At 38.8% G+C, this 13,659-nt stretch overlaps 1 protein-coding gene across 1 annotated transcript in view; it reads right to left on the bottom strand.

Moving 5' to 3' along the window:
- Nucleotides 1-13,659, bottom strand: part of MFSD10 (major facilitator superfamily domain containing 10) — a 171,912-nt gene that overhangs the window by 70,826 nt on the left and 87,427 nt on the right.

The raw sequence follows: 13,659 nt of genomic DNA, 5'->3' as shown, positions 1-13,659 counted from the left end.
TGCTGAGTGATCAAGCAGAGAAACTTGCTGCACGCACAGTCTCACCGGCAGCTCCTCTCCGTTATCTTATGTCACAAATGCTCTAGCTCAGCTGCAGCCTTCCAAATCTCCTGGAGACAAAAAAAATCCAGGGCATACAACAGAATCCAGGGACTGTCCCTGGAAATTATTGTTTTCTTGTGTAAGATATCATGTATTAGACTATTTAAATATATAAGTAAACGCCCACTGGGGATTGGCTGGAAACGATATGTAAAGTGAATTTTGAATATAGGCTCTCCTTAACTGAGAGGCCTAAATAACCACTTGCATCTAGACCAGTGCCCCTTTAAACAACTAATATAACTTTCTACTAAAGAGTATTTTATAAGTACATAGTTGCCAACAATCCCTGATTACCTGCAATATTTTGCAAGCAGATTGGGGTTCTGTAATTGTTTGCATGTCTGTTTTGTTAGTAATGTAAGTGGAGAGAACGGAATTTGTCTCGACAATCTTACAGACATGAATAAGGGGCTGACTATGGGCGTTCGGGTTGTTTATGGGCGTTATGAAGATGTGGTCAGGATTTTTCACCTTAACTGTAACTCAGCATTTGGGATTTAGAAAGACATTGCCTGTGTGAAGTATTTTGTTGTGTCTCGCTATGTCAAAGAAGGCAAAGTGGTCTCATTTTTTTTAATTTTATTTTATTTGTCTTGAACTTTCTGCAAGTTTTCTTCTCTTAAAGTAAACTGTTTTATAGAGGGTGTTTTTTCTCATTTTTATTTGTTTGTTTTGTAATGTTATTAACACCTTTGTGCTGGTATAATAGTGTTCACATTTGAACAATCGGAACACGCCCCCCCAAGCCAATCCTTGACTACGTCAAAGGTGGAAGCTGCAGGACGCCGTATATAGTAGGATGTTCCATTCCGTCCTAACGACGATAAAAGCCCAGCGCTGTTAGGACGGCAAGGAATGTCCTAACGGCATGAAGGGATTAAAACAATTCTGTGATGCCTGTATCCTTGACAGTAGAACTCCTTTTGTGCAGCAGGAAGTAAAAGGGAAATGAAACCCAATTTTTTTCTTTTATGATTCAAATAGAGAAAACAATTTTAAAAATGTTTCCAATTTACTTCTATTATCAGATATGTATCGTTCTCGTGTTATTATTTGTTGAAGAGATGTTTAGATAGGTAGCTTTCACGTCTGAAGTGCTACAGGACAGGAAATAGTGCTGCCATCTAGTGGTTTTGCTAATGTATAACAGTGTTACAAAACCTGCAACATTGTTCTGTTATTTAAATAAATGTAATTACACTCTGCTACTGTAGTGCTCTCCTTTGTAAGGAGTTTAGCACCTTCGTTGTGGAGCTGTTTTAGGATATTACAGTTGAACGATCAGTGTGGACGTCTCTCTCTTTATATTTCATTATATTTTCTCAGACATAGGTTACACTATGAGGCACCTTCTTTGAGTTGTCGTTTTAAGTGGTGCAAAACTGCTGCCATAACGTACTGCAGACACGTGCACACTCCCGAGCCTAACTTCCTGCTTTTCAACAAAGGATTACAAGAAAACAATGACAATTTGATAATAGAAGTAAATTAGAAAGTTGTTTAAAATTCTATGTTCTACCTGAGTTATGAAAGCATGTTTGGGTTTTATATTCCTTTAACAGCTGCAAGATAGAAGCAGTTCCTTTGATTTTAATAGAGCTGATCTCGCCATTCGCTGCTCTGACAAGGGGCCGGTACAAATCTTTATGAATTATGCAATTTTCAACAGCAAAGTGGAGGCAAAGTTTTTTTTCCAGCAAAATATTAGTTTTACAAATGAGATTAATTGCATCTAGATTAGTAGTGGAAAATGCATGTTCTAATTTCTGACAGTAAATGTTTGGACTACTTACTGTGGGCTTAAACACATAGATAAACTCCCAAACTGAACACAGCTGGTGATTGTCAGAGCTATTCAACTACTGCTAGTGTGTTTCCTGATTTGGACTAGAAGTGCTCTGTGGCTCTGAGTGGCATTTTATTTATGTGTTTATCATGGAGTTCCACAGCAAGTAGTGCAACAAAAAATACATGTTCTAATGAATTAAAGCAAACCATTCCCACTGCAATGCCCCTTTAAATATTACAGCAATAAATGTATAGCTTTAGTTTATATTCAGTAATGTGTGCCAGCAAGCTGTAAACCTAGGCTTCCCTAGGTTTAAAACCCTATTACAATCTATTTTGCGGAGTCAGTTTAAAGGGACACTAATCCCAAATTTTTCCTTTCGTGATTTAGATAGAGCATGCAATTTTAAGCAACTTTTTAATATAATCCTATTATTAATTTTTCTTTGTTCTCTTGGAATCTTTATTTGAAAAAGCAGAAATGTAGGTTAGGAGCCGGCTCATTTTTGGTTCAGCACCTGTGTAGCGCTTGCTGATTGGTGGCTACATTAGTGGAAACTAGGAGTAAATTATTAGACAGTTGCTTAAAATTGCTCTATTTGAATCATGAAAGAAAAAAATTGGGTTTAGTATCCGTTTAAGCTAGGGTTGCCACAAAGGTAGATGAGGTAACACATCGCCCCCAAAAATCTCTACCTCAGCCACCACTCTTGAACCCACAATGTATATTTTTCATGTCTACTTGAAAAATAAATTTTAATGATTAAAAAAATAGATAATCCCTTTATAACCCATTCCCCAGTTTTGCATAACCAACACGGTTATATTAATATTGACAGATTTGCTTTTTAGCCAATCAGTGCTAACTCATAAATAATTCCATGGGAGCGAGCACAATGTTACCTATATGGCACACATGAACTAGCTCTGTCTAACTGTGAGAAACTGGCAAAATGCACTGAGATAAGAGGTGGCCTTCAAGGGCTTATAAATTAACATATAAGCCTACCAAGGTTTAGCTTTCAAAAAAGAATACTTAGAGAACAAAGCAAATTTTATGATAAAAGTAAATTGTCTGTCTATACACACCATCCAATACAATGACCAATAGAGAGAGCGATTGAAAGGAAAATGTTATTACCTATCTCTTCCTTACCCCACTGGGAACTTGAGTGCTACTTACTGCGTCTTGTTTACATAGAGAATACTAAAGTATTTATATTTTTAATTGGAACGCATTAAAACTGAGAAAAAAATGACAGTACAATGTTCCTTTAATGCCCATTTAAAAGCATATATAATTTACTACCAATCAATACTATGAGAATGGATTACCCTGTGTTAATGGTTCTAAGTCCTTGAAATAAAGGTGACCTTTAAAAAGTTTATGTTGTGAATTTGATCAGATCTATAAAAAGTAATAATCTCCTGCTTTTTGCTAACACTTAAATTATCTTGTTTAAAATGTGTAATCTCCCTGTACACAGCCGTCTCCAGCAGCAAGGATAACATCTCCTCTAGTTATAAAGATCAGAGAGGGGGTGCAGCGTGTCACAATACAAGGCCAGTGATCTCTGTGTATTCTGGGTGAATTAAACAGAGAGTGCACAAGGGATGTGCGGATACAATTCTGTACGTGTGAGTCAGAGGAGGATATAGATAAATATATGTAAACAAATGTGTGGATGCAAATTAGCTTTAGTAGAGCTACGTCTATTTTTAATTCAGGCATACAAGTATACTTAGAAAACTACATCTGTGGTACAACTTCTCAGTGTATCAAAAGCTGGGGGGGGGAATTATTTAAAGGGACACTAAAATAAAATAAAATGTCTATGACATACTATAAAGATGACTTTTTAAATATTTTAATATTTTCTTGCATAAAAAAAGTTAAAGTTTATACATTGATTTTGAAACTAAGTGCATATTTCATGAATTAGATAGGGCATGTAATTTTAAACAACATTCCAATTTACTTTTATCATCAAATTTGCTTTGTTAAAAGCTAAACCTAGGTAGGCTCAAATGCTAATTTCGAAGCCCTTGAAGGCCACCTTTTATCTGAATGCATTTGACAGTTTTCACAGCTAGAGGGCGTTATTTCATGTGTGCCATATAGATAACATTGTGCTGATGCCATGGAGTTACTTATGTCAAAATAACTTAAATAAGGGGGCAGTCTGCAGAGGCTTAGATACAAGGTAATCACAGAGGTAAAAAAAAAAAAAAAAAAAAAAAAAAAAAGTATATTAATATAACGGTTGGTTATGCAAAACTGGATAATGGGTAATAAAGGGATTATCTATCTTTTTAAACAATAAAAAATCTGGAGTAGACTGTCCTTTTAAAGGTACAGTAAAGTCCAAATTAAATTTTAATGATTAATATAGGGCATGTCATTTTAAACAACTTTCCAATTTATTTTTATCATCAAATGTGCTTTGTTCTCTTGGTATTCTTTGTTGAAAGCTAAACCTAGGTAGGTTCATATGCTAATTTCTAATCCCTTGAAGGTTGCCTATTATCTGAATGCGTTTGACAGTTTTCACAGCTAGAGGGTGTTATTTCATGTGTGCCATATATATAACATTGTGCTGATGCTGTGGAGTTATTTAACTATTCTGTCAAAAGACCTGAGATAAAAAGGCTGCAGAAGCTTAGATAATCACAGAGGTAAAAATATATTTATATAACAGTGTTGGTTATGGGAAACTGGGGAATGGCAAATAAAGGGATTATCTATCTTTTTAATGTTATAACAATAACATTTTTCGGTGTTTACTGTCCCTTTAAAGGGACACTCAAGTAAAAATTAAACTTTCATGATTCAGATAGAGCAGGCAATTGTAAAAAACTTTCCAATTTACTTCCATTAGCAAAATGTGCACAGTCTTTTTATATTTACACTTTTTGAGCCACCAGCTACTACTGAGCATGTGCAAGAATTCACAGCATATACGGATATGCATTTTTGATTGGCTGATGGCTGTCACATGATGCAGTGGGAGTGGAAATAGACATAACTTTGAAATGTGTCAGAAAACAATCTTACTAATCATTTGAAGTTCAGACTAAGGGGGCGATTTATCAAGCTGAGGCGGACAGGGGCGCACATACATGCGGAATTCAGCATTGCACACGAGCGCTATTTTGCGCTCGCGTGCAATCCCGCCCCTGCCCGCGCGCAGCTTATCACGCGCGGGCAGGAGCAGTCAATCTCCCAGGTTGGACTATACCGGGGAGAATGAAATTCATCACTTTAGAGGTGGCGAAAGGTTAGGAAAGCAGAGGTCTGATGACCACTGCTTGTTAAATACGGCGTGCAGGTTCTCTTGAGAGAACCTGCAGTCGTATGGGGTCGAAAGGCTTGCAAAGCTTTTGATAAATCTACCCCATAGTGCTATTGCATTGTCTTTTTATCATGCATTTGTTATTTATGCAAATCTACTGTATTTACTGGTCCTTTTAAAGGGACAGACAAGTCCAAAATAAACTTTCATGATTCAGAAAGAGATTGTAATTTTAAACCATTTTCCAATTTACTTTTATCTCCAATTTTGCTTTGTTCTCTTGGTATTCTTAGTTGAAAGCTAAACCTAGCAGGTTCATATGCTAATTTCTAAGCCCTTGAAGGCCGCCTCTTCTCTCAGGGCATTTTGACAGTTTTTCACCACTAGAGGGTGTTAGTTCACGTTTGTTATATAGATAACACTGTGCTCATGCACGTGGAGTTCCAGTGAGCCAACTCTGATTGGCTAAAATGGATGTCTGTCAAAAGAACTGAAATAAGGAGGCAGTTTGCAGATGCTTAGATACAAGGTAATCACAGGGGTAAAATGTGTATTTATATAACTGTGTTGGTTATGCAAAACTAGGGAATGGGTAATAAAGGGATTATCTATCTTTTCAAACAATAACAATTCTGGTGTAGACTGTCCCTTTAAAGGAACACTGAACCCAATTTTTTTATTTCATGATTTAGATAGAGCATGCAATTTTAAACAACTTTCTAATTTACTCCTATTATCAATTCTTCTTCGTTCTCTTGCTATTTTTATATGAAAAAGAAGGCATCTAAGCTAAAAAGCCAGACAATTTTTGATTCAGTACCCTAGACAGCACTTGTTTATTGGTGGGTGATTTTATCCACCAATCAGCAAGAACAACCCAAGTTGTTCACCAAAAATGGGCCGGCAACTAAACTTATATTCTTGCTTTTCTTTTCAAATAAAGATACCAAGAGAATGAAGAAAATTTGATAATAGGAATAAATTAGAAAGTTGCTTAAAATCGCATGTTCTATCTGAATCACGAAAGAAAAAAATTGGGTTCAGTGTCCCTTTAAGGATAGTCTGCTAACTGGCTGATTAGGACAGTTTCAGCTAGTGATGAAAAGGGACGAGCACCAAAAGCATAAAAATGGCTTCTTTTAGACACAAGAAATGAAAATGATTTAATAAACATCTAAGACAATTAAATAAAATACCACTTAAAATAGGTTTAATTTTTTTCAATAATTTGAAAACAAATTGTCATGTGATTAAATATACCAGATTAAAGATTCCTATTGAAGATTATTGGGTATATTATAAATATAATACAAAAGACAAAACAAATATAAAATATAATTTATATTATCCCAAATCTATTTGCTTCAAACACATCCATCTAATAAACAGTTAAATGCTCAGAAACCATAAGTGCGCTCCTTTTCACACATCGCTGCACACCCAGTTGTACAATTCCTGCTGCAGGGAGTGGCCACAAAACTGCTTCAGGACATGACTAAATTCAGGAAAAGACTTTATGCTGTCTGTGAGAAAAATGTGACAAACCCACAAACTACATTCCCATCACATAATCTTCAGATGTTTCAGTAAGGGTCAAGGGGATGCCTTCTAATATATATACACACACACACACATATATATACATATATATATATATATATATATATATATATATATATATATATATATATATATATATATATATATATATATATATATATATATATATATATATATATATATACACACACACACACACACATATATATATATATATATATATATATATACACACACATATATATATATATATATATATATATATATATAGTCAGGTAGAAAACAGCACTCTCTGGACTTAAGTTTTAAACAAATAGTTTAATTAGTAACGTTTCGGGGAATGCTCCCCTTCATCAGACCAACAACATACAAGTGAATCAAACATTTATGTACACATAGACCCCTCCCCCTAGTGCAAAAACCGCCAAAAACTGGTTGTCATGGCAACCAAACCCACAGTGCAAAGTAAATACAAATAATACAGCATATAATCCAGCAAGCAATAAATAAAGCAGTCAATAACGCAATAATCACACCTGTGAACCCACAGATGCATGATCCTGGTAAATGGGCAGATATACACTGGGATATAAAATGTGAACTAGAGGATACAGACATATGCCAAATGATGCAGTACAGAGTATGAGGAGGAATCCTAGATAACAAACCAGCATCGAGCTGTATAAATTCTTCCTATTCAATACAATTTATAGAACAGTAACACCTTCATTTAGAGCATAATGGCATATCTGTATTAGCCATCTGTAACTAGATCCGTTCTACATTACACATAATACATTCGCAGTGACACTTAATGACTACCACTGATAAGGCATAAGTAACCCTACTTTAGGGATCAGACATTAACCTCAGTCCTAATGCAATGTGTTAATAGTAAAGAGAAAGCATTGACCGTAGTATCAGAGCGTAACCCAGAGGGATCATTCCGTGTAGCCGTGTCAGATGCAGGCCCATGTTAGTGCTTACAGTCTGCACCGCGCATCGCACAGCTAAGTAGTGCGCATGCGTATCGCCCAGGGGCGATCCGCCCCCAATGCTCCCCAGAAGCGTTACCATAGGCTCAATGTGACAAGCCCCTACTTAAGTGCATGTAAACAAATAACACATTTATACTCGCTGTCCAGCTATTGGGCAGAGTAAAATACTAAACTAAACTAAAATAAGTCATTATGACTCGGCGTCCGTGAATAAAAATATTCAAATGGGGTATAGGCAAGGGTATACTACGTGTGAGATGTCAGTGACAGGCAACCCAGCCCGCAGTCCACTAGACATAAGACATCTAATCAAAACGGCAGCTTTCAACCCACAGAATACTTAGTGACTCGGCCCGTATAGTGCAGGAGCCCCCATATAGGATGGGTGTAGCTTGATTATAGTAACTATGGTCATAACTCTCAGTACTTGGATCTACATATTAATTGGCCATAATGGGACAAAGCCCACCATGACGTCATAATATGTGTGGGAGTCACAAGCTAGCGCACACCTTTACACAGAAACTGGGTAGCAGATACCAATAGGTTAGGGCAAATCCCGCCTAGAGCATACGGGAGGGAAACTTAGGTTATCTATCATGTGAGGCAATATTATAATGCACAAATACAATACCCAACCTAATCGGGGTATTAACATACTTCCAGGACAAATCAGCATAATAAAACGTATCACATAAAAAGCATAGTGTGTTAACCCACCGGGGACAGTGGTTAGAAAACCAGAGAAGGATGCATATAAGCGGCCTGACCAATCTAAGTCAATATTAAGTGACAAATCCCTGATGGCAGCATGGGGTGTGCTCAGACAAACACTCATAAAGAATGTTTTGGTAACCAGGGGAACGACACATACCTATGAAGAAGATAGGTGTGCTACGTGCAGCCACATCTACTTTACAAGGTGGAAAACACACAGCATCAATACACATGTAGCAGACAAAAATTAACCAAACACACAGTAATAAAGAATACAAATAAGAATGAACAATCAAAAATCATAGAAAACAGTGCCAGTCTATTTCCATATTCAAACCTCTGGGATGTATGGTGTCCAGTTTAAAGATCCACTCCGCTTCTTTTTGTAGGAGACGTGTGTCCCTATCCCCGCCCCTCGGGAGTGGGGGTACGTGGTCAATAAGCTTAAATCTAAGGTCTGCAACAGAGTGACCCTTTTCCATGAAATGTCTGGCCACTGGCTGGTCACTCTTGCCTTTTTCAATTGCTGTCCGAATAGCGCTCCTGTGATTGGCCATCCTTTTCTTGATGTCGTCTGAGGTTTTACCAATGTAAAAAAGGCCACAGCTGCAATTCAACATATATACCACAAACTTCGTGGTGCACGTAAGATAGTGCTTGATCCTATAGCTTGTATTGTTGTGTGGATGTCTGAACTGCTTACATTGCAACATAGAGTTGCACGTCACGCAACTAGGGCATTTGTAGGAACCTTTTTTGGTGATTGGTGTCACTTTATTGTAGCTGTCAGTAGGGTCTGTATTCATCAGAATATCTTTTAGGTTCCTTCCCCTTTTGTACCCAATCCTGGGTGGTCCATAGTGCTGGTAAGGTAGTGATGGGTCTGTCTGGATGATGTCCCACTTCTCTTTTAGCGTAACCCCCAGTGTCCTTGTGTTGGGGGTGTAGGCTGTGACGAAATTCATTCTCTTCTGGTGATCACTCTTAGTAACCTCCAAATCCACCTGGGACCTTGCTTCTTTTACAATGTTGCATTTGTATCCTCTGTTGTATAATCTTGCTTCCATTTCATTTAATTGTAACTCCTTTTTCTCATCAGATGTATTATTGCGACAAACTCTCAGCATTTGTGCCCTGGGGATCGCCTTTATGAGTGATCTGGGATGGTAGCTGGAAGCGTGTAGCAATGTATTTCTGTCAGTAGACTTTTTAAATAGGGTAGTTCCAAGTTTGTTGTCAACCTTATAGATTCTCAGATCAAGGAAATCAACTTCGTTGTAGCTGGAAACCTCTTTAAGTTGAACCTGTCCCCCTCTTTCATTCAGGGATAAGACCCATTCACCAAAGGACTCGATTGTTCCTCGCCAGATGATCACGATATCATCAATGTACCGCTTGTAAAAATATACCTGTTGGTTGTCATACACCTTGAATATATTCTCTTCAACATACTCCATAAAGAGATTTGCAAATGCAGGTGCCATATTCGAGCCCATGGCTGTTCCCATGAGCTGCAAATAGAATCTTCTCTCAAACTTAAAGTAGTTCAATTTTAGGCATAAGGATAAGAGTTCAACAATAAAACCTGTTGGTGGTCCCACATAGGGGCACCTCTCAAGGCAGTTGGTGATTATCTCCATCCCCATTTCATGCGGTATAATGGTGTACAAGCTTGTGACGTCAAGACTAGCAAGCACATCACCTGGTTGTATATCAGTCAGTTTGGTAAGATACGTGATAAGAGCCGAGGAGTCCCGTAGGTAGGATCGCATATTAACAACTAGAGGTTGTAGCAAAGAATCAACAAATTTAGCCAAGGGCTGTAATAATGACCCCCGTGCTGAAACTATGGGGCGTCCAGGTGGGTTTACCAACTGCTTGTGTATCTTTGGTAATGTATACAGTATTGGTCTCACCGGGTTGACAGTTGTCAGCCAGTCTTTAGTAGTTGAGTCTATCCAATTCATTCGAGCTGCATGCTCAATAACAGAATCAATCTGTGTTTTATAAGAAATGGTCGGATCACAGGGTAGAGCCCTATAGGTAGAATTATCCGCCAATTGTCTGTCTATTTCAGCTTTGTAATCCTGGTAGTCCTGCAGGACAACCGCACCACCCTTATCCGCTGGGCGTATGACTATTGTAGAGTCATTCCTAAGGGATTGTACAGCTTCCCAATCACTTGTTGTCATGTTGTTTCTAGTCAGGTCATGTTCCCCCTGTCTTATTCTTTGTTGTACCATGCGAGTAGGGGCGGATTTTGGAAGAAGACCCCCGCTACCTCGCAGAAGGAGGAGGATGTGACGGTCAACCTTAGCCAACATGTTCTGACTGAGAATGAAAGGCGAGTACTCATGAAGGGCCTCTCCTTTGTACCGACAACCAAACCTGACGATTTTGCCACATATATCGACTCTATGCGTTTCCAGAGACAACTAAAATTGGGAGATTTTTTCCAGGGAAAGGTGATGGAAGACAACAGACACCCTTTCAAAAAACCCAGCACATTTGAACCCCCCACAACTAACCCAAGTATTAAAACTTTTACTCGCATGGTACAACAAAGAATAAGACAGGGGGAACATGACCTGACTAGAAACAACATGACAACAAGTGATTGGGAAGCTGTACAATCCCTTAGGAATGACTCTACAATAGTCATACGCCCAGCGGATAAGGGTGGTGCGGTTGTCCTGCAGGACTACCAGGATTACAAAGCTGAAATAGACAGACAATTGGCGGATAATTCTACCTATAGGGCTCTACCCTGTGATCCGACCATTTCTTATAAAACACAGATTGATTCTGTTATTGAGCATGCAGCTCGAATGAATTGGATAGACTCAACTACTAAAGACTGGCTGACAACTGTCAACCCGGTGAGACCAATACTGTATACATTACCAAAGATACACAAGCAGTTGGTAAACCCACCTGGACGCCCCATAGTTTCAGCACGGGGGTCATTATTACAGCCCTTGGCTAAATTTGTTGATTCTTTGCTACAACCTCTAGTTGTTAATATGCGATCCTACCTACGGGACTCCTCGGCTCTTATCACGTATCTTACCAAACTGACTGATATACAACCAGGTGATGTGCTTGCTAGTCTTGACGTCACAAGCTTGTACACCATTATACCGCATGAAATGGGGATGGAGATAATCACCAACTGCCTTGAGAGGTGCCCCTATGTGGGACCACCAACAGGTTTTATTGTTGAACTCTTATCCTTATGCCTAAAATTGAACTACTTTAAGTTTGAGAGAAGATTCTATTTGCAGCTCATGGGAACAGCCATGGGCTCGAATATGGCACCTGCATTTGCAAATCTCTTTATGGAGTATGTTGAAGAGAATATATTCAAGGTGTATGACAACCAACAGGTATATTTTTACAAGCGGTACATTGATGATATCGTGATCATCTGGCGAGGAACAATCGAGTCCTTTGGTGAATGGGTCTTATCCCTGAATGAAAGAGGGGGACAGGTTCAACTTAAAGAGGTTTCCAGCTACAACGAAGTTGATTTCCTTGATCTGAGAATCTATAAGGTTGACAACAAACTTGGAACTACCCTATTTAAAAAGTCTACTGACAGAAATACATTGCTACACGCTTCCAGCTACCATCCCAGATCACTCATAAAGGCGATCCCCAGGGCACAAATGCTGAGAGTTTGTCGCAATAATACATCTGATGAGAAAAAGGAGTTACAATTAAATGAAATGGAAGCAAGATTCTACAACAGAGGATACAAATGCAACATTGTAAAAGAAGCAAGGTCCCAGGTGGATTTGGAGGTTACTAAGAGTGATCACCAGAAGAGAATGAATTTCGTCACAGCCTACACCCCCAACACAAGGACACTGGGGGTTACGCTAAAAGAGAAGTGGGACATCATCCAGACAGACCCATCACTACCTTACCAGCACTATGGACCACCCAGGATTGGGTACAAAAGGGGAAGGAACCTAAAAGATATTCTGATGAATACAGACCCTACTGACAGCTACAATAAAGTGACACCAATCACCAAAAAAGGTTCCTACAAATGCCCTAGTTGCGTGACGTGCAACTCTATGTTGCAATGTAAGCAGTTCAGACATCCACACAACAATACAAGCTATAGGATCAAGCACTATCTTACGTGCACCACGAAGTTTGTGGTATATATGTTGAATTGCAGCTGTGGCCTTTTTTACATTGGTAAAACCTCAGACGACATCAAGAAAAGGATGGCCAATCACAGGAGCGCTATTCGGACAGCAATTGAAAAAGGCAAGAGTGACCAGCCAGTGGCCAGACATTTCATGGAAAAGGGTCACTCTGTTGCAGACCTTAGATTTAAGCTTATTGACCACGTACCCCCACTCCCGAGGGGCGGGGATAGGGACACACGTCTCCTACAAAAAGAAGCGGAGTGGATCTTTAAACTGGACACCATACATCCCAGAGGTTTGAATATGGAAATAGACTGGCACTGTTTTCTATGATTTTTGATTGTTCATTCTTATTTGTATTCTTTATTACTGTGTGTTTGGTTAATTTTTGTCTGCTACATGTGTATTGATGCTGTGTGTTTTCCACCTTGTAAAGTAGATGTGGCTGCACGTAGCACACCTATCTTCTTCATAGGTATGTGTCGTTCCCCTGGTTACCAAAACATTCTTTATGAGTGTTTGTCTGAGCACACCCCATGCTGCCATCAGGGATTTGTCACTTAATATTGACTTAGATTGGTCAGGCCGCTTATATGCATCCTTCTCTGGTTTTCTAACCACTGTCCCCGGTGGGTTAACACACTATGCTTTTTATGTGATACGTTTTATTATGCTGATTTGTCCTGGAAGTATGTTAATACCCCGATTAGGTTGGGTATTGTATTTGTGCATTATAATATTGCCTCACATGATAGATAACCTAAGTTTCCCTCCCGTATGCTCTAGGCGGGATTTGCCCTAACCTATTGGTATCTGCTACCCAGTTTCTGTGTAAAGGTGTGCGCTAGCTTGTGACTCCCACACATATTATGACGTCATGGTGGGCTTTGTCCCATTATGGCCAATTAATATGTAGATCCAAGTACTGAGAGTTATGACCATAGTTACTATAATCAAGCTACACCCATCCTATATGGGGGCTCCTGCACTATACGGGCCGAGTCACTAAGTATTCTGTGGGTTGAAAGCTGCCGT

This window comes from Bombina bombina, chromosome 2 (assembly GCF_027579735.1).
Source record: "Bombina bombina isolate aBomBom1 chromosome 2, aBomBom1.pri, whole genome shotgun sequence".
NCBI classification, from domain to species: Eukaryota; Metazoa; Chordata; class Amphibia; order Anura; family Bombinatoridae; genus Bombina; species Bombina bombina.
The sequence above is the reverse complement of the archived record's forward strand: the minus strand, read 5'-3'. Positions and strand labels throughout refer to the sequence as shown.